This window comes from Schistocerca nitens, chromosome 3 (genome assembly GCF_023898315.1).
Source record: "Schistocerca nitens isolate TAMUIC-IGC-003100 chromosome 3, iqSchNite1.1, whole genome shotgun sequence".
NCBI lineage: Eukaryota > Metazoa > Arthropoda > Insecta > Orthoptera > Acrididae > Schistocerca > Schistocerca nitens.
The window spans coordinates 476,393,465-476,414,588 of NC_064616.1; the positions used below are offsets into that span (position 1 = coordinate 476,393,465).

General features: G+C 43.8%; 1 non-coding gene across 1 annotated transcript; it reads left to right on the forward strand.

Annotated features, from left to right (window-relative positions):
* The first annotated feature begins 1,395 nt into the window (after positions 1-1,395).
* Positions 1,396-1,479, forward strand: Trnap-ugg (transfer RNA proline (anticodon UGG)). The gene has a single exon. It is a non-coding gene; the product is annotated as a tRNA-Pro (tRNA).
* Positions 1,480-21,124: the final 19,645 nt, after the last annotated feature.

Consider the following 21,124-nt stretch of genomic DNA (forward strand, 5'->3'; position numbering starts at 1 on the left):
CAAGAGGACAATGCAGTCGGTCGGTGCCAGGAGTCTTCATTCCGGATGAGCCGGAACAGTAAGCACATAGCCGGCCGAAGTGGCCGTGCGGTTAAAGGCGCTGCAGTCTGGAACCGCAAGACCGCTACGGTCGCAGGTTCGAATCCTGCCTCGGGCATGGATGTTTGTGATGTCCTTAGGTTAGTTAGGTTTAACTAGTTCTAAGTTCTAGGGGACTAATGACCTCAGCAGTTGAGTCCCATAGTGCTCAGAGCCATTTGAACCAGTAAGCACATAAACTGCAGCGACACTCAGACGTCTCGCAGGTCGTTTCACCCTGCATACAATAGGCGAAACTCGACCGACGTCACTCGTTCCGCCAGGCGCTTAAGCCCATTGTACAAACCCCTCAGAATTTGGGGAAGTGCAGCCCCCAACCGGAAATGCAGTGTACCACGTCCTCCGATGCTCACCTCACACAGGCCACCCAGGGAAGTAACCCAACATGCATAGGAATCAAGTGAAAAGTATTTTTGAGCTCTCAGTACAAATACTCTCATTACAATAACCTTATTCGATCTGTTACCACCGTGCAATGCCATAGAACATTAATAAAATTGATGAAAATGAGAGGTGACATGCAAAAGAGGGCATGGAACCTCTCAAGCGCAGGTAGTGATATACATATGAGGTGTCGATTATGCTCTGCGTATATCAGAGGACATTTTGGATTTTTGAAGGGCTTACGACAGATGTAGACTTACTACAAGCTGTCGAGCAAGTGATTGATAGTGTCGGAATGGATTGGGATCGGTTACTCTCAGTGACCGTGGATGGAGCTGTGGCAATGCGAGGCCATCAGAGATGACTCACAGCACTGATGTGCCAAAGGCTAGGAGGCGCAGAAGAGACGTTGTACGGAATTCACGGCATTCTGTATCGAGAGCGGCTTTGTGCAAAATCTTTAACGTTAGAAAATGTCATGCCAATTGTTGTGCATACCTAAAACAGTCTGAAACGACGTGGCCTTGCGCATCGCCAGTTTCGGCAGTTATTGGAGAAATTAGGAGAGGAGTGCGGCGACATACCTTACTATACAGAAGTACGCTGGCTCAGTTGAGGTAAAATGCTGAAAAGATTTTTTGATTTACGTTTGGTCGTAGTGAATTTCTAACATGAAGTGGGAAAGAATGGTTCGAAATTAGAAGACCCTTGGTGGATATCAGACCTTGCAGTTCTCGTGGACTTTACGTCTCACATGAACAGCCTGAACATCAATTTGCAAGGTGAAAATAATTTAATTTCTGACCTGTTGGAAAAAGTAAATGCTGTTGAAAGGGACCTTGCTCTTTGTGAGAGCCAACTATTGTCTGAAAACACTTCCGAGCTAACATCCCAAAGATGTTCGGACTGCTGGCCTGGGTGGCCGAGCGGTTCTAGGCGCTACAGTTTGGAACTGCGCGACCGCTACGGTCGCAGGTTCGAATCCTGCCTCGGGCATGGTTGTTTGTGATGTCCTTAGCTTAGTTAGGTTTAAGTAGTTCTAAGTTCTAGGGGACTGATGACCACAGCTGTTAAGTCCCATAGTGCTCAGAGCCATTTGAACCATTTTTTAAATAATAAAAGCTTGACAACTTTCACATTCTAAATAAAGCAACAATAATATCCGTTACATAGCATATCATAGCACTCCGTGGCCCATCGGGACCACCCGACCGCCGTATCATCCTCAGCTGAGGATGCGGATAGGAGGGGCGTGTGGTCAGCACACCGCTCTCCCGGTCGCTATGATGGTTTTCTTTGACCAGAGCCACTACTATTCGGTCGAGTAGCTCCACAATTGGCGTCACGAGGCTGAGTGCACCCCGAAAAATGGCAACAGCACATGGCGGCCTGGATGGTCACCCATTCAAATGCCGGCCACGCCCGACAGCGCTTAACGTCGGTGATCCGACGGGAACCGGTGTATCCACTCCGGCACGGCCGTTGCCTATCTATTACATAATAAACGTTAAATTCTTTTACATAAAACCTTAACTTTGAATGTCACTGCCAGTAGCCTTGCACCAATATGCTTTCTGATAAATAAATAAAGAACAAAAGTAACTATTATGCATTAAACTTCACAACAAATATTCTGTTACCTAATGATTGAATAAGGTGTCATGCTCTCATTGTTCAATGTGTTTTGTGTGGAGGAAATAACGATCTGATGCTTAACTGAAAACACTGATAATTTAAATTTACTATATCTTTTAAACAAATGAAGTTAGGGTTGAATTCACAACATTTGTCATTTTAATGATGCGCTCCAATATGAAATGTCGATCGTTAAGATCGACCAAAGCGTTCAGATTTTGCATTCAGGTCTTTGTTACAAAACTTATTAATTTCACATCAACAGTAAACCCTAAACTATTATAGATATGATCAATATTCAAGTTTTATTGGGATCACCATGAAAATTTATGGAGGATGGCAGATTAAAATTTGTGGCTAGATTCCCTGCATTACTCCAGAATTAAATATTTTTCATAAATGTTTCCCTTTATGGCCGAACTTAGGTCCTAAATATTTAACACTGCTACGTGTCCTCGGCCACAAACGGATTCTACTGGGTTTCCCTATGACGTAGGTTTCCGTCTGTCTCACTCACACACTACAGCGCTTAGGCCTCAATAGACAATAGACGCTTGTGGTGAATCTGCGCCCTTTGTGGCACGCGGTACTGGTCGACAGGTTTCGTTTCACAATTCCTGTAGGCTGACTCTTCCGGCCATATATTTAAATGAGAGCGCAATGCTCGTTAACTCGCACACACCGTTGATTTGGTCCACGAAGGTGCTAGATTTCAAGAATCCGTGTCAATAACTGCAAAATAAATTAAGGAGCATTTTCGAGCACGATTTTTAGTTGTTACGAGTGTGTCTCTTATCATTTGTTGCTTTGCATGGCCGCTTTCAGCGTGATTTGAAGATGATCCAAAGCATCTGCGGATGGAACAGATCGACCTGCAGTGCAATACACGGCTGAAGGACAAGGTCTTTGCAGTACGAAGTACAAAAGAATTCTACGAAAACTTTCCACTGCAAGAATTTCCACCCCTGCATCACGAATCTGCGAAAGTTGTTTCCATGTTCGGATCTACTTATGTGTGTGAAAGATATTTCTCCATAATGAAAATGAATAAATCAAGGTTTAACGACGAAAATCTTCGCATCTGCTTGCGTTTATCAATGCGCCGTGCTTTTGCGCCCGACATTAATTTTGTCTTTTCTTATCACCAATGATAGACATGTTTCGGATTTCTTTCTTTTTCTAATTTAAAATTGTTATTTACTGCTGGCCGCTGTGGCCGAGCGCTTCTAGGCGCCTCAGTCAGGAACCGCGCTGCTGCGGCGTTCGCAGGTTCGAATCCTGCCTCGAGCGTGGATGTGTGTTATGTCCTTAGGTTATTTAGGTTTAAGTAGTTCTAAGTCTAGGGGACTGATGACTTCAGATGTTTAGTCCCATAGTGCTTAGAGCCATTTGAACCTTTTTTTCTTTTTGTTATTTACTAACTGTGCCTTGTCCTGCTCCATGTTACATAGACGAATGTAGTTATCTGAAAATTTGGTATTAAACCGGTTGGTCAAGGTATACTTACATGCTTAAAAATTATCGTTTATTTATTGAGAGACGTGTTCGATAACCTTGCATGAAGGGTATTTAGGTGTCTAACGTAGGCGTAAAACCAATCCGGCATACTTACGCACCATTTGTTTTCGTGTTTTGTTTTAGACACGTGACGTTTGTTGATAGGGCGATGGAATAACAAAATACCTTTCCATGTTTGCATTGCACACTGTGAAAAGCGCACGAGACTGTCCCAGGTACAGTGTATCCCAGCTAGTGGTCAAAGCGAAGTAGCGACATCTGTGCCCAGAGACATACGCTAAATGAGCGGTGACGGTTCCGTTTCGTTGTTTACACATCTAGTAAGCATGCACACCTTGTCCAGGAAGTTGCATATGTGCAGCAGCTTCGCACATGTGTAGAATTTCTGGCCGGCCCTGGTATACTCATAGAGGCAGATGTGTCCATGACCTCGGAGAGTTGATGACTTGGTAAGTAGAAGCAGTGTAGTCATCTTGGAAAATCGGTTTTTTTGCCGGTAATATGCGTCATGCTGCACGAGATTTCGATTGCGTAGCTCGCAATTCTCATCAGCTTTTCCCTGAGGCTGAATCCAGTTTTTTTCCGCTGTTTAATTCTCTCCTCTTAAGAAGGAAGGCGAGCTGTTTGAATGCTTTACTGCACTATTCAGCCAATGGTTATGTTCGATTTATGCTGTGGGGACACTGTTTATTTGATTCTGAGATGGAGGTTGGTCCGGGACGGCATTTCTCCTAATTAGGAATTTTGCGGAGGAACAGCTCCGACATTCGCCTTACAGCCGAGGGGAAAGCTTTGAAAGCCCTGGGTAGAGATGCTGGTGTTGACATCTTACATGTTATGCTACAATTGTTTCCTATTCTATTTCTCTTTGTTTCCGGCGAGAAATCTCGTCTTCTTGGTTTAACTCCTCCATCTTTTGAGGGCTCATCAGGACATTGTATCCGTTGATCACCTCGAAAGTCAGGACTGCTACGGTCGACATGGCTGGACGTTCCTCGCGGATATCTGGTGTTGTTTGAGACTCTCAGTGTTCAAGGTTGCCCTCCGTTTGGGAGGGCGACGAGACAAAGTGGTGTTCGCCGGTTTGGCACGCTCGCGACTCGCGTTAATTGTCGAGGGTGGTGTGGCTCCCTCAGTAGGAGGCAGGCAGCCTCCATCTTCGCATGGATCGCAACCCTGAAACGGGACTCGGCCTATTCTAGGACGGCGTCGACGCTGGTGCGCCAGTCGTCTTCCTTCCTCATGGTTGATGTGCTGCCAACTGCCACAGCCAGGTCTCGTCCCTCACGGCGTGCCAGCGCTGACTGCCTCGACTCTGTGCTGGGCAGCCGACTTCCCCCTCCACCTCTCTCACTGATGGAGGGGGCTGCCAGCCACGCTGGAGGGGAGACCAATGCCAGCTCGCTACAGCTCACCGCCAGGGCGAAGTAACAGCTTTTCGTCGTCTTCTTCCTCTACGGCAGCGTTTTGCTTCGTTTAGTCGGCTTCCGCTGCTTTCACATGAGCTGCCCTGGGCGTCATCTTTGTGACGTTGCTACGGCCTGTGCAGGCTAGCAACCACACCAGTTTACGACATGTGACCAGCCACAGCGGGGGCATGTCGGCGTTTCTTCTCCTTTTCTATCACAGGCGCGGATGCCGTGTCCTGCTCAGCACCTCACGTACCATAGGGCATTGCGGCAAAACTTACTGACATGGCCCCCTTTCTGGTACCTAAGCGCGGTGGGTCCACAGCTCGTGGTCTTGCAGTAGCGTTCTCGCTTCTCGCGCACGGGGTCCCAGTTCGATTCCCGGCAGTGTCAGGAATTTTCCCTGCCTTGATATGACTGGGTGTTGTGTCGTCTTCATCATTATCTTTCATCCCCATTACAGTTGGAGGAAGGCAATGGCAAACCACCTCTGCTAGGACCTTGCCTAGTCGGCGGTGCGGGTCTCCCGCATCGTCCCCTACACTCCTCGGAGTATGAGACCTCATCACCATCATCATGAAGCACAGGGACTTATGATCCACTTCTATCTGGAAGCCTAGGAGCTATTGCAGTGGGAGATGTTTTCCGCAGTATCTACTGCCACTACAAACGGCGGCGGCTTCCTCCTGTTTGTCCAGTTGTGCAGTTTGACTGCTGCATTCCTGAAACCAGTGTGTGACAGTCTTTCATTGGTTATCGCCTCGTCACATATTCAGGGCAATCTGCGGAGAAGCGCCTTGGTCGCCTTTTCGAGCGTCTTTGGTAGCGTCTTCTTCATCACAGGCGCCTCATTATGTGGGCAGTCACAATGCTTTAGAGTGCACTGTGGTCGGCCATGCTCCCCGCTTGTAAAACTACTGTGGCCTCAGAGTCGACAGACTTGTTGCCGACCGCGTGTTGGCTGCAGTTAACTATCTCGTACACCTCTGTCCAACCTGTACCTCTGCTTTTGATGTACAGAGGGTGGGACAGGTGTTCGTCTTCTGTCGGCTGTCGACTAGCTGTCTCGATGAGCTGCACGGTCGAAGGCCCCTCTACTGCGTCATCTTTCTGCTGTCCACCGCGACTGACCACACTGTGGCGCTAAACACAACAAATTTGCGTTCAGTCGTGAAAGCGACACGAATTAATCTGCTCTTCTCGCTCGCCACAGCACAATCACGCCTCCACATCTCCCGACAACCTTGCTAGTGTAGCGCACAGCTCAGACAACGCGCTCCTTCGCTCGCTCAGGCTGAAGGAGGAAGGTGGGCTGTTCCGAGTGCTACACTGCACTACTCAGCCAATCGTTATGTTTATGTTATGCTGTTGGGACACTGTTTATTTTCATATATTGGCATGAAGAATGGGAACGGGGGTTTATATCCCACAATTTTAAATTTATTTGCAGAAGACTTTGGGAGCAGGTCTAGTATTCACTTTACGGTCAAAGGAAAACTTGCAAAACCTGGCCAGATCGCTGATGTTGCCACCTGTGTTCGTCATCTTGTATCTTTGCTTATTGCCGGAGCACCATCTTTCCCATTCATATTGTTCTCTGTCTTCAATGGTCACGAGTGTTCTTTGTGCTCCAACGACTCGGTCGTCTGGATCCTTTTGCTTGTCATTTCTAGTCTGCGCTCTTGGTCGTTTTGCTGCGGAGTCTGCGTTTGATGGTGATGCATGTGGCTCTCGATTGTATGATCGCTGAGACGTGCAGGTGCGCGTGTGTCTACGTTGCTCGCGTTCCTGCTGGCAGCGGTCGTTGCATGCCTCTCGTGGCAAGAAGCCTCCACTTCAGCATGGAGCGCCGTCCTGAAATGGGAATCCGCTTCTTCCATGATGGTATCGACGCTGACACGTGGGTCGTCTTCTTCGCCCCTCAGGGTTGCGCTGCCTCTTGCCACTGGTCCTGTCGGCGGTCCGTCCCAGACTGACGCCACTCTGTAGCGCGCGGCTGCCCCCCTTCCCCCTCCACTCACTTGCCGCCACTCACACTAAAGTGCGCGTCATATATCTTGGCGGCCGAGTTTAGGTTCGTTCTGCGCATCTGACGTCACAAAACACAGTCAGCCAATGAACAGAGAACGACGTTGCCAGATCTCGCTGCAGTGCAGAGCACGGACGAGTGTCATCAGTTTTAGAAACGTTCAGTCATAAATAAAGTAATAGAACAAAAGCCATGTCTTGATAGCAGACTTTCTTTTATAGAAAGTTTGTAAAAAGTGTTCTTTATACCAATTGCTTCATATTATATTAATTAATTAAACCAAACAATCAATAAGACTCCTAATTCAGGCGATAACAAGGGAAGGTGTTTGTATCAATCTCACGAACCGGTTTTTGCAATAAAGAACAGCGGTAATTGTTTATTTCCTATTGTACTTCGACGAAGCATGAGTAATTCATAGTCATACCAATAGTGTTTGTCAGTATTTTGCTTGACATATTAGAATTCTTATGGAGTGTTACTGCCACGCGAGCTGCGATAGCGTAACGGTTAAAGTGCTGGGTTACTAAGTGAAAAGTTTTGAGTTCAAACCTTGTGTGCAGCAAAAATTTTTCTTTATTTAAAAACAATATCGAAGTGTCTTACTTCAAGAATTTTATTCATTTGAATGGAGTTTTTTGAAATTTCTAGTGCTTTGTCTCTTCATTAACCCTTTCGCTGCTGCAGACACGTGTTCCCCGCATTCCGCGCTGTGCGCGATTTTGTCATCACTGCACTGCTTGCCTGTGCAGACACACGGTGTTCCGACTGCTTTGACACACTTTATCATTCGATTTCACAAAAACTATTTGGCCCAAAAATTTGATTTTTACACATCATCTTGACTGATGCCTTCCACCCATAAATGACTAAATTTTGTTTCGATGTTCAACGCAGTTATTGTGCAGCATTAAATGTAGTAAACCATTGCACGGAATTTTGAAGAGTTTGCAGAGGTAAAAGTCCATAGCGTATACTTTCCGTATGGTCGATTTTAGTTGCCACAATGTTGAGAATGAAATGTGGACAAGATAACTAAATTTCATATAAAATTTACTGTATAACAATATCTCATTTAATTTAAGTACCACATAGGTGTCGTATGTAATATTGAGAAATATTCCATCTTTCGCGACTGTAATAAAAGTTTTATTTACACCAGGCGCTTTTGGCTTTATTTTAAAGCACTTCAATCAATGAAAGATATGGTACATACACAATGGTACTCATGTTCTCTTTCTTGTTTTTGTTCCACAGTCGCAGTTTTACCTATGGTACCGAAATATATTCCTCTTCTGCAACTGTAATAAGCGACTTATTTAGACCAGACGCGTTTCTCTCTTTTGAAGCATCTTCAGTGGACAGTATTTTGTCTCCTCCATTGCCAAGTCACCTTTTGTAGTTTTGTGCTGCGGTAACACAATATTCAACGTTTTCGTCGGCTGATCAGTGTTTTAGCAAATAAATGCTGTTTGTGTGTGCCACACACAAAATTATATTTGACATAGCTCTGAGCACTTCACTGACAGACGGTATATTCAAGTCCTAATGTTTTTGTAAGTCCACAGTTTTGTTTAATGTATTTTGTCTACTTCCTTTTGATTGATTGAAGTGCTTTAAAATAAAGCCAAACGTGCCCAGTGTAAGTAAAACTTTTGTTACAGTCGCGAAAGGTGGAATATCTCTCAATATTACATACGACACTTATGTGGTACTTATGTGGTACTTAAATTAAATGAAATATGTAGGTATCTTGTCCACATTTCATTCTCAACATTGTGGCAACTAAAATCGACCATACGGAAAGTATACTCTATGAACTTTACCTCTACAAACTCTTCAAAATTTCGTGCAATGGTTTACTATATTTAATGCTGCATAATAACTGCGTTGAACATCGAAACAAAATTAAGTCATTTAGGGGGGGAAGGTATCAGTCAAGAAGATAGGTAAAAATCTAATTTTTGAGCCAAATAGTTTTTGTGGAATCGAATGATAAAGAGTGTCAAAGCAGTCGGAACACCGTGCGTCTGCACAGGCGAGCAGTGCAGTGGCAAAATCGCCCACAGCGCGGAATCCGGGGTGCACGTCTCTGTAGCAGCGAAAGGGTTAATGCGGCCGTGGTGGCTTCACTTCATGAACTGCGCGCTCCCCCCTAAACGTAAGCTTGCGAACTATGCTATACTATGGCGCTGCTTCTATTGGCGCGTGCGTCGAGTGCAACTGGCAACGCAGCAATCTCCCGCGTCTGGGCGGGCATGCGCGAGCCGCCAAGATAAAAGAATTGGTGGGGTCAGCCGGGCTCGCTGCAGTTCGATCTGCGGCCGGATCGCTTCCCAGCATCTTTGGAGACAAGGTCACGGTCTTCCCGCGTCTGCGTCCCTTCCGTCGTTTTCTAGTGACTTCCTTGGCTGTTGAAAAGTTTGCCTTATCCTCCTTCTAGCCATCCTTCGCCCTGGCGTTGCTTCGGCCTGTAAAGGCCATGCAGCCGCACAAGCTTGCCACATGCGGCCCGCTGCAACGGGAGCATGACGGGCAAGCCGCTTTCCCGGCAGTGCATTCCCCGCTGGCGTGGTTATCAGCGCACCTGACGCACTTCGTCAGATTGTGGTTGTATTTAACCACGTGCCCCTCCTCTTGACATCCAGAACAGTGTGGTTCGGTGTCAGTTTCTGGAGGAAGGGGCTCCACCGTTACTTGGAAGCCTAAGAGCCGTTTCAGCTCTAAGACTTGCACCAGTTCCTTCCTCCTACACATGTTCCCGGTCGGGTTAGCAGCCACAATGAACAGTCGGGGCTTCTTCTTATTAGTCCAGTTGCGTAGTTATACAACTATATCCACGAACCCAGCGTGAGCAGCCGTTTCTGGGCTGTTTCTTCCGCGCATATCTAGGGCATCCCGCGGAGGAGTTTCTTGAACGTGGTTGTGTTCTTCTTTCTGTGCTTCGGTTGCGACTTCTCCGGTGCTGCGACGATGCAATTAAGGCTGTCAAGATAGAGCTGTACAGCCTTCTAATCGTACAAGTCATGTACATTATATTTTAAAATTTTGAATAAAATATATTCATGATTTTTAATGGTTTCTTCTTCCAGATTCCGTAATTGTTTTAAATTCTTCAGTAAAACTTAACGAAAAAATTTTTGTGTTTTCAGTAGTATAGAATAAGTTTTAGGACCCTTCTAACACATAAATATATCTTTAAGAAGTATGTTGTGCATAAAAGACAACGAAAATTAACGAAATCCATGTATCTTTGTGTTGGTCCTATTCTAGTACGCGTTATGGAAAATCCGTTGGTACTGCTACGTTTATTTCGAATACGTTCCAAAATTTCAAACTTTCATTTAGGACAACATGGATTCTCAAGGATTCATGTGTTACCAGTTGTGCAGGAACATGTAGGAATGAGCGTCTCTCCTATTTCAGAACATTAAATATTATTTTTGTAACTTCCAGAAGAGCAGAGTAAATTGAGATAACTATTTCTAGGTCGAAAGGTAAGCCAGTTCCGTTAGAACCTACTAGCGAGAACAAAGAGAAAAGACGGTTGGAGATGCAGTAATGGGAAATGTCGTTAGAGTGTATTGTTGGTGAAGTATGAGGAAGGAAAACTATTGTATCCTTTTCATGACTTTACGCCTCTTATCTTCAGATATTATATTTAAATGACGAATGGTGGCCAGAGGAAAGTTGCTACCTCACAGTATCTCTGGACAAATAGCTTTTCTCCTAAGTATAATTTGAGGCGTTTATGTAAAAGTCCGATTTAAGAAGCTTCTTTGTCCTGGGGCGCCTGACACAAATACTTTAACACTGTCATTGTCCATGTCAACAGAAGGTGCAGTGCAGGTGTTTTCTCCAGTTCTAGCCGGCCGCGGTGGTCTAGCGGTTCTGGCGCTGCAGTCCGGAACCGCGGGACTGCTACGGTCGCAGGTTCGAATCCTGCCTCGGGCATGGGTGTGTGTGATGTCCTAAGGTTAGTTAGGTTTAAGTAGTTCTAAGTTCTAGGGGACTTATGACCTAAGATGTTGAGTCCCATAGTGCTCAGAGCCATTTGAACCATTTTTCTCCAGTTCTAATTCCTTGGACGCCGCTTTGAAGAGCTACAAAAACCCTTATGTTTTAAAAGCTATAAAATAAACGATTGCGTATAAGATTACAGTAAACGAATAGCATACATAACGTAAAAAGTTCTTTCATCAGCGTATTATCAGTTCCTACACTTTGGACCATTTCTCCCTTCTCAGAGAGCTTCTCGCACAAAGACATTCCAACATTGTCAGCTGCTTATTCCAGCGAGTATCGTTAGACTGGCTCAGTTATCTCTCAACAGCATTAAGAAGATTACTTTTCTTTACGTAAGTGACGCGTTCATTCGCCGCAGTCAAAAGACCATGAAGTTATAGACCTGTATTTAGAATATGGCAGAAACAATTCAATCGTGAACATATCGCGTAGTGCAACGACAATGTTGGTACCTTCATCAGTCGTGTGCTGTATGGTTCAAATGGCTCTGAGCACTATGGGACTTAACTTCTGAGGTCATCAGTCCTGTAGAACTTAGAACTACTTAAACCTAACTAACCTAAGGACATCACACACACCCATGCCCGAGGCAGTATTTGAACCTGCGACCGTAGCGGTTGCGCGGATCCAAACTGAATTGCATTGAACCGCTCGTCCACTCGGGCCGGCGTGTGCTGTATGTCTTTCAAAGTAGAGTCGTGGATACCAAGAGACATTAACCGTCTAAACAATTCTCTTAGAATATTACCGACCGTTTTTGGTTCATCTGGAAACTGGGTTGTAAACAAAATGCGAGATCTGAGATTCCAGTCAATGAAACAAGCCCGCATCTCGTGGTCGTGCGGTAGCGTTCTCGCTTCCCACGCCCGGGTTCCCAGGTTCGATTCCCGGCGGGGTCAGGGATTTTCTCTGCCTCGTGATGGCTGGGTGTTGTGTGCTGTCCTTAGGTTAGTTAGGTTTAAGTAGTTCTAAGTTCTAGGGGACTTATGACCACAGCAGTTGAGTCCCATAGTGCTCAGAGCCATTTTGAATAAAACAAGAGACAATACATGTCAGCTAATGGTTTCTTCTCGCGGTGGACGTCCACATGTCCGTAGTTGCTGAGTGTTCACGTTCTATGATATGAGCAATTACCTCAGGCATAATTATATGTCATAAGCTTTTAACACTCCCTGCCATGTACCGCGACACAGCTGTGGGGTGAGATATAACGGCGTTTGCAGTGTCGATTAACGTCTGAACAAGATCCATAAGACCTTCACATCTTATAGCTCGCTATGACCTTACGTCTCGTGCACATATAGCCACGCATTTATCGACAGTTATCTCCTGAGCGAGAAATGTGCGAAGTGCCACTAGACCTTTCAGCATAAGAGTAAATTTCACCGCATAGCGAACAGCAAACAAAATGAACGATTTTCCTAACGCCATCCAAAATAGGCTTTAACACGGTCCAAACAACTGAACTTTTACGATTCGTTTCAGGCTGCGTGGTTCTCTACTCACCACTGATTAGTTTTTCTTTTACTTCCCTTTTTCTTGACATGCTCTCCTTCTTCTGCAGACCACGTTTAGTTTATGCGCTCATTTTGTGCGTTACGAAAAAAATGAACAAATCCCACCACTCCACTAAACACTGCTCTACTCACCGCTCGTAGCCCGTAGCTCGCAACTGCGGTCAGTGCTACCAACAGCCCGTAGACCGCAGCCAACACCGACTCAAGTCGGTGTTGCCGCAGCACGGCACCGGTGCAGTGACGTCACAGGCTCGCTCAGTGCGGAGCAGTGAGGCCGCGGCCCGTGGGCTGCGTCTCCATGCCCTCTCTGCTGTGCCCGTGGCATACAGGTTCTTTCGCAACAGCACTGCTCGGCCCTTGGGGTGATGTCAGGGACTCGGTCGGCCCGAGACTGCTGTAGCCCAGTGTGGCCGCATGACTGCACTGTGCGGCCCGTCGGAACTCCATGCGGCTGCCCCGGCTGGACCGGCAGCGCTAGGGAAGGCTCGCACGGCTGTCATAGTTACGCTCCTGGACGGGCCGCGCCTCGATGCACACCTCTCCTGCAAACTGCAGTCTATCTTGTTAGCTCTTGTTGTTGTTGTTGTGGTCTTCAGTCCAGAGACTGGTTTGATGCAGCTCTGCCGGCCGGAGAGGCCGAGCGGCTCTGGGCACTACAGTCTGGAACCGCGCGACCGCGGGTCGCAGGTTGGATCCTGCCTCGGGCCTGGATGTGTGTGATGTCTTTAGGTTAGTTATGTTTAAGTAGTTCTAAGTTCTAGGGGACTTATGACCACAGCTGTTGAGTCCCATAGTGCTCAGAGCCATTTGAACCATTTTTTTGATGCAGCTCTCCATGCTACTCTATCCTGTGCAAGCTTCTTCATCTCCCAGTACCTACTGCAACCTACATCCTTCTCAATCTGTTTAGTGCATTCATCTCTTGGTCTTCCTCTACGATTTTTACCCTCCACGCTGCCCTCCAATCCCTTGATGCCTCAGAATATGCCCTACCAACCGATCCCTTCTTCCAGTCAAGTTGTGCCAGAAATTTCTCTTCTCTCTAATTCTATTCAATACCTCCTCATTAGTTATGTGGTCTACCCATCTAATCTTCAGCATTCTACTGTAGCACCACATTTCGAAAGCTTCTATTCTCTTCTTGTCTAAACAATTTACCGTCCACGTTTCACTTCCTTACATGGCTACATTCCATACAAATACTTTCAGAAACGACTTCCTGACACTTAAATCTATACGCGATGTTAACAAATTTCTCTTCTTCAGAAACGCTTTCCTTGCCATTGCCAGTCTACATTTTATATCCTCTCTACTTCGACCATCATCAGTTAATTCCCGCAGCATCACCCGATTTAATTCGACTACATTCCATTACCCTCGTTTTGCTTTTGTTGACGTTCATCTTATATCCTCCTTTCAAGACACTGTCCATTCCGTTTAGCTGCTCTTCCAGGTCCTTTGCTGTCTCTGACAGAATTACAATGTCATCGGCGAACCTCAAAGTTTTTCTTCTTCTCCATGGATTTTAATTCCTACTTCGAATTTTTCTTTTGTTTCTTTTACTGCTTGTTCAATATACATATTGAATAACATCGGGGAGAGGCTACAACCCTGTCTCACTCCCTTCCCAACCACTGCTTCCCTTTCATGCCCCTCGACTCTTATAACTGCCATTTGGTTTCTGTACAAATTGTAAATAGCCTTTCGCTCCCTGTATTTTACCCTGCCACCTTCAGAATTTGAAACAGTGTTTTCCAGTCAACATTGTCAAAAGCTTTATCTAAGTCTACAAATGGTAGACACGTAACTTTGCCTTTCCTTAATCTATTTTCTAAGAGAAGTCGTAGGGGCAGTATTGCCTCACGTGTTCCAACATTTCTGCGGAATCCAAACTGATCTTCCCCGAGGTCGGCTTTTACCAGTTTTTCCATTCGTCTGTAAGGAATTCGTGGTAGTATTTTGCTGCCATGGCTTACTAAACTGATAGTTCGGTAATTTTCACATCTGTCAACACCTGCTTTCTTTGGGATTGGAATTATTATATTCTACTTGAAGTCTGAGGGTATTTCGCCTGTCTCATACATCTTGCTCACTAGATGATAGAGTTTTGTTAGGCCTGGCCCTCCCAAGGCTGTCATTAGTTCTAATGGAATGTTGTCTACTCCCGGGGCCTTGTTTCAACTTAGGTCTTTCAGTGCTCTGTTAAACTCTCCACGCAATATCATGTTTCGTATTTCATCTTCATCTACATTCTCTTCCATTTCTATAAAATTGTCCTCAAGAACATCGCTCTTGTATAGACCCTCTATATACTCCTTCCACCTTTCTGCTTTCCCTTCTTTGCTTATTGCTGGATTTCCATCTGAGCTCTTGACATTCATGCAAGCCGTTCTCTTTTCTCCAAAGATCTCTATAATTTTCCTGTAGGCAGTATCTGTCTTACCCCTAGTGATATGCGCCTCTACATCCTTACATTTGTCCTCTAGCCATCCCTGCTTAGCCATTTTGCACTTCCTTTCGATTTCATTTTTGAGACATTTGTATTCTTTTCTGCCTGCTTCATTTACTGCATTTTTGTATTTTGTCCTTTCATCAATTAAATAATATACGAGGAGCGTTTGAAAAGTCCGTAAAAAAATTAAAACTGCTCACATGTTTGGGGTAAAGCCTTTTTTTATTTTTCAAAATAGTCTCCTTTCACACTTATACACCTCGTCCAATGCTGTTCTAATTTGTTGATCTCTTCCGAATAATAGGAATTGTCTAATATGCAAAATAGTTAGTAGTTGCTGAAATCACCTCCTCGTTAGGATTAACCCATCGTTTAGATTGTTGTTTGGTCTCAGGAGTATAGTAATGTATCCATGTTTTATCCACAGTGATGAAACGACGCTTAAAGTCCTGTGGATTCTTCCGAACAGCTGCAAACCATCCTTGCAACACTTCGCACGATTCCCTTTATGGTGATTCATGAGCAATCGCGGAACCCATCTTGCGGATAGATTTCTCATGTCGAAATATTTATGCAAAATATTGTGTACCCTTTCATTCGAGATGCCCACAGCACCATCAATCTCACGCACCTTAACTCTTCTGTCATCCATCACCATACCATGGATTTTATCAATGATATCTGGAGTGGTAACCTCCACAGGGCGTCCAGAACGTTCAGCGTCACTTGTGTTCATATGGCCACTTCGAAAAGTTTGAAACCACTTATAAACTGTTCTAATCGAAGGTGCAGAGTCACCCTAATGTTTATCAAGCTTCTCTTTAGTCTCCTGAGGCGCTTTTCCTCTCATAGTTTAATCACCACACGAAATTCTTTTTCGTGCATTTTTTGACAATCACTTGACTTCCTCGATTCACTCGAATGCCAAACACAAAGAAATAGACCAATATGGCTGAAACTTGGTGTGCGTTCTTTCCAAAGATGCTACTAACTAAACATGACCTCGATACGCGCCGGTGGTGGAATCCCTCGGACTTTGCACTGACTTTTCTAACGCCCCTCGTATAGTGGCTGAACATAATCATTTAAATATAGAGCTATATTTACAACTATCTCTTCCACAGTACTGCAATGCTTATTCATAAGTCATTCGGACTAAATGTGAACGTTCCAATGGATGTGAGACAAAACTATCCTCTTTTTGCCAAACGTTGAGGGTGAATGTCCGGGAACGTTTTATAAAAACTCCTAATCCTGTAGATATTGTTAAGCTCTTGCCCATTTATGATGAAACCCCTTGTTTGCAACATGTGAAGCGGGTGAATTAGCTAACCATGATTTTTTTTTTCGAGTTTACAGCATTCTTAGATCTGATTAATAATTTTTCGAGCGTCACGACGAAGAGTGCTGTCCCTAAAACTTCTGGCTCTTCGGGGTATCGCAGGGTATCACAGGAGGTGACCACAGTGTGCCAACAATGGTTTCTTCATAACTCATTTCGTTATTTAAACACCACAAAACCACAGTATTATTCTTCGTCACGCAAGTATAGTGCCACAACTGTTGAATCGCTATCGTTGGCAGCAGGGAGACCATGAGCACAGTCACCACGAAGTGTTCCGAATGCTGCCGACATGAAACAATCAGTACTTTTTGCGTGCCACCGATAGTCTCTGATGGCCAAGGAAATCCCGCGGTTCCAAGATTGCTTTGTTTGTGTGAGAAGTCCATAAATAGAGCTTTTTGTTATTGTTTTGAAAATGTATCGTAAAAATCAATCATCTTTGAGGATCTTTTTTCAAGAAAGTAGGGGATAATAGTCAGCTTGTGAATTGTACCACCTGCAGTGAAGAATATAAACATTCGGAGAATAAAACTAATTTATGAGACTACTTGCCAGGAAACAGTGGTGAAAAACTAGCGACCCACGGATTAGTAATATAACTCGAGGGTGAGGGATCAACTAGCGAGGTAGTTCAAGTACAAGAGGTGCAACCAAAAAAATCGAGAACCTCTATAAATAATTATTTTAACAGAAGTCAGTTGTACGACGCCAGTTCAAAAGCAGAGAAAGAACTTGATGCACAGACGATCACGGTCGATATGCTGCCGTAGAGAACTTCCGACCATCAAGGTTTGAAAAAATTTGTTCATGCCTTAGACAGCAGATACGAGTTGCCAGATAAAACTACACTTAAACGTTCACTGATCGCACAACTATATGAGGAGATAAAAAACAAATCAGAGAAAGCCCTTACAAAATGTATGTTTTTGCGTGAACGGGCACGTAGACAAGCAACGCAAATGAAGTTACACTGGCATTGACTTGCCACTTCATAATGGATGAAAAATTAGTTCCACCCACATTAAAAGTGACAAAAATTGCAGGTCATCACAGTGCAGAATCTATGGAACATGTAAGTAACATTTTCTTAAATGTTTCCTTCCTTAACTTGTCAACGCCATGCTGAATTCTGGTTCATTCTTGTGATCGGTACATATCGGTACAAGTCAAGTCGGTATAGCTTGCAAAGTTTTTCTTGGCAGTTTCAACTCCTCCACGCCCACCCCTCTTGTATAGAAATCTGAAGACATCGTGTCGTTTGTGTTCTGTCCACGGACACTGCCAACCTTAACAAAGCATAGAATAATTGAGTTTCAACAGGCTAAATTTATTTTCTTATTCATCACTACAAATACGTATCACATTTGAATGTGTCTGTCTCTGTAATACGCTTTCTCAAAACATTACTGCCGCGCGCCATTTACACTTGAGAGGTGCATTTCAAGTTTGTACGATAACAGCAACAAGTGAGAAACGAACGCGAACCCCAACACAGTCTGCACCGAAATTAGTACAGCATCGCAAAATCGGCTGATCGTGGCGTGTTGCTGACTTCTGGGTGTATAAACAACTTGCTTTGGTGTCCTATTTACACGGAAGCGCTTCCATTGTGTTAACAAATCGGAACAGGATTGAAACTTTTGGTCCTTATAAAAAGGCGTCAATATTAATTTATATCTTCTGCCAAAAAAAGAGTAATTATAGTAAGTTGTAAATTTAGGCTTTACTAACCGAATTGGAAATTTTGAATGGTAATGGAGAACTTTTAGCTATTATGTTATTTAAGCTGTTGTTTACGAACTTGCAGCATGCTGCAGGTGAAAAATAGGTTTGAAACTTGACTTTTTATCAAGAAATAAAATAACAGATACTTCTGAATTCAACTCATGAAGGAGCTACTACCATTTATTTCTCTTTTACGCTGTTGTCTTGCAACGACAGTGAAGCCAACGAAACCCTATCTATCAGTATATGTCAAGCGCGAACTTAGACCGGCCCGGGTGTATTATAGGAATACACCGGTACGATGGGAGAAGGTGCCAGCAATGCTGTCCCTCCCCTCACCTTTCCTTTACCCTTAATCACTACTGTGCTCTTTATACCGCTCCGTGCGCTTCCCTCAGCGAATGGTGAAACTCCCGAGAAGACATCTACAAGCTCCACATTTTATCTCGACTGCATGAAGATCACGAGTGCTGCCGATTTCAGCTATGCACCAGCTATAGCACTACAGTAGAGTGATGGCCTTATTGTTTTGTATTCAGTGTCAACTCAAATGAGTAACACCCCTGGCTTCTTCAGTGGGCTTTCGCTATACCTTCTTACTCCTGGGTGCAGTTTATACCAATCTGCTGCAGTTCATCAGCCAGCAGGCACATCTAAGGTAAGAATTGCATGGCGAACTAGTAAACGTTTCCCCTCTCGTATACCTATTCGTCGGGGTGACCTTCCTCCCCTTCTTCTTCTTCTTCTTCTTCCTCTTCCTACTTTCTCCACGCTTCTAAGACGCTGAAGTTCAACTTAGCATCGACAAGTAATATATTGGCCCAATTTTTGAGCATTATTTTTTTATGTATGAAAGTAATTTTTCACATAACAAGATGTCGAAAAAAAAATTTTTTTTCAGACTATTATGCAAAATTTCGGATATGTTGGCGGCTAATGTTAACATTACATTTTTCAGTCCATCAATCTGATCTTACTAGAATACAGTGTTCGTGATAAGACAGTATTAGTGGTTACAAACAATGCTGCAGTTATGGAAAAAAAAAACGAAATCTTAAGGATTCGACGTTCATCCTGTTTCGTCCACTGCATCAACTTAACACTACAAAAATGTTTCAAAGTGGAATCATATTTAGAAATTTTATTGAAAACAAAGGCTATTGTGAATTTCTTTCACAACTCTCCACTAGCCAGTGGCAAAGTGAGTAATGCTCAAAAAAGAGGAAACAAAAAAGAGCTGATACTGATACAAGAGGTGCCAGCCCAATGGAGTAGTTCATACTACATGCTCAAAAGAATATAGGAAGTACGAAGTGAGCTTGCGATTGCGATCAATGAAAGTTCAAAAGAACTGCGTACCCTCACAGCAGAAAAATACTTAGCTATGCAAGAGATAATAGGTTTTCTTGAACCTTTTGAAGTAGCAACAACAACAGTCTCAGGGGAGTCATACGCCACTGCTTCCTTAATTATACCTCTTATACTTGGTGCTTCTGCAAAACTGTCAGACTTGGAAAGCACGCCGGCCGCGGTGGCCGTGCGGTTCTGGCGCTGCAGTCCGGAACCGCGGGACTGCTACGGTCGCAGGTTCGAATCCTGCCTCGGGCACGGGTGCGTGTGATGTCCTTAGGTTAGTTAGGTTTAAGTAGTTCTAAGTTCTAGGGGACTTATGACCTAAGATGTTGAGTCCCATAGTTCTCAGAGCCATTTGAACCATTTTTTTGGAAAGCACCTTAACAACTAATGACGCACAAAGTGTTCTGGATTCCGTGATTAAATCAGTTAATGAAAGATTGAAACCAGTTAACATATGGACTGTTAATATGCTTGCGATATTATTAGATCCTAGGTTTAAAAAACTAGGTTTCAAGACATTTCAAGATGCAGACAACGCTGCACAGTAACTTCAGGAAAAGTATGTTTCTATCATCGCATCAACACCAAGAAAAATACCTGAAACAGAAGCATCCATGAGCAGTGCTAATACATCTACTGATACGTCTACCAGTTTGAAATCAAATACTCTACTTTATTTACCCAATCAGCAACATCGTAACGTCGATGTCATTGTACCAGTCAGTGATTCTGTAATTGACCTACGTCAAAATTTTGCAAAACCTGTAATAGACAAGCATGCTTGTGTATTAGAATATTGGGTAAAATTTAACATTATGTTGCGTGTAATGGCCACTAAATACTCATGCTTTCCAGCGTCTTCAGTTAATACAGAGAGGGTCTTCTCTAAGGCACGAGAAATAATGAATGAAAACTGCAACAGATTAGAGGAAAAGAATTCAAATACCTTCCTTTCTGTAAAACAAAATTTACATATCTTGTAATGTTGCATTTTAAGCAACAGACTAAAGAGGAAGATTTTAAATATCTTACTTTTTATAAAACAAAATTTGCATGTCTTGTACTGTTGTCTTTAATCAACAAAAATTGCTAGAAAGCTGTTTTCCATCTGAAATACTTGCACAGAGCAATCGATAGTTAGTATATATATCGTTAATTTTCAAAAATACTATCGATAATATCGTATGTGTTAGCTATCGATGATTAAGTAACACTAGCACAGACGGATGTCCCCTTCACTAATATTGACTTTTCACTTAGAACATTTGTTTTATTATGGTGCGTCGTTTGTGGAAAATTTAGTTGTCTCAAGGTAAGACACGCACCCTATGTATACCTGCACATTTACATACAGAACATGGAAAACTTGGGAAAATATGGCAAAATGGTTGCATTGTGGAAAATATGGAAAAATTCTTTAAAATGTGCAAAAATACGTAAAAATGGTAAACGTTAGGAAAGTCGAAAAATACGAAAAATATGGAGTATAAGAGTGCTTACATGTCTGTCTGGTCGAATGACGAAACACGCGTATTTGTAGTAACAATAAATTTAATATGTTATTAACAAAGACCTACACACTGGTCTTCTTCCTAGACCCCAAACGACATAACTTATTTAATTATAATA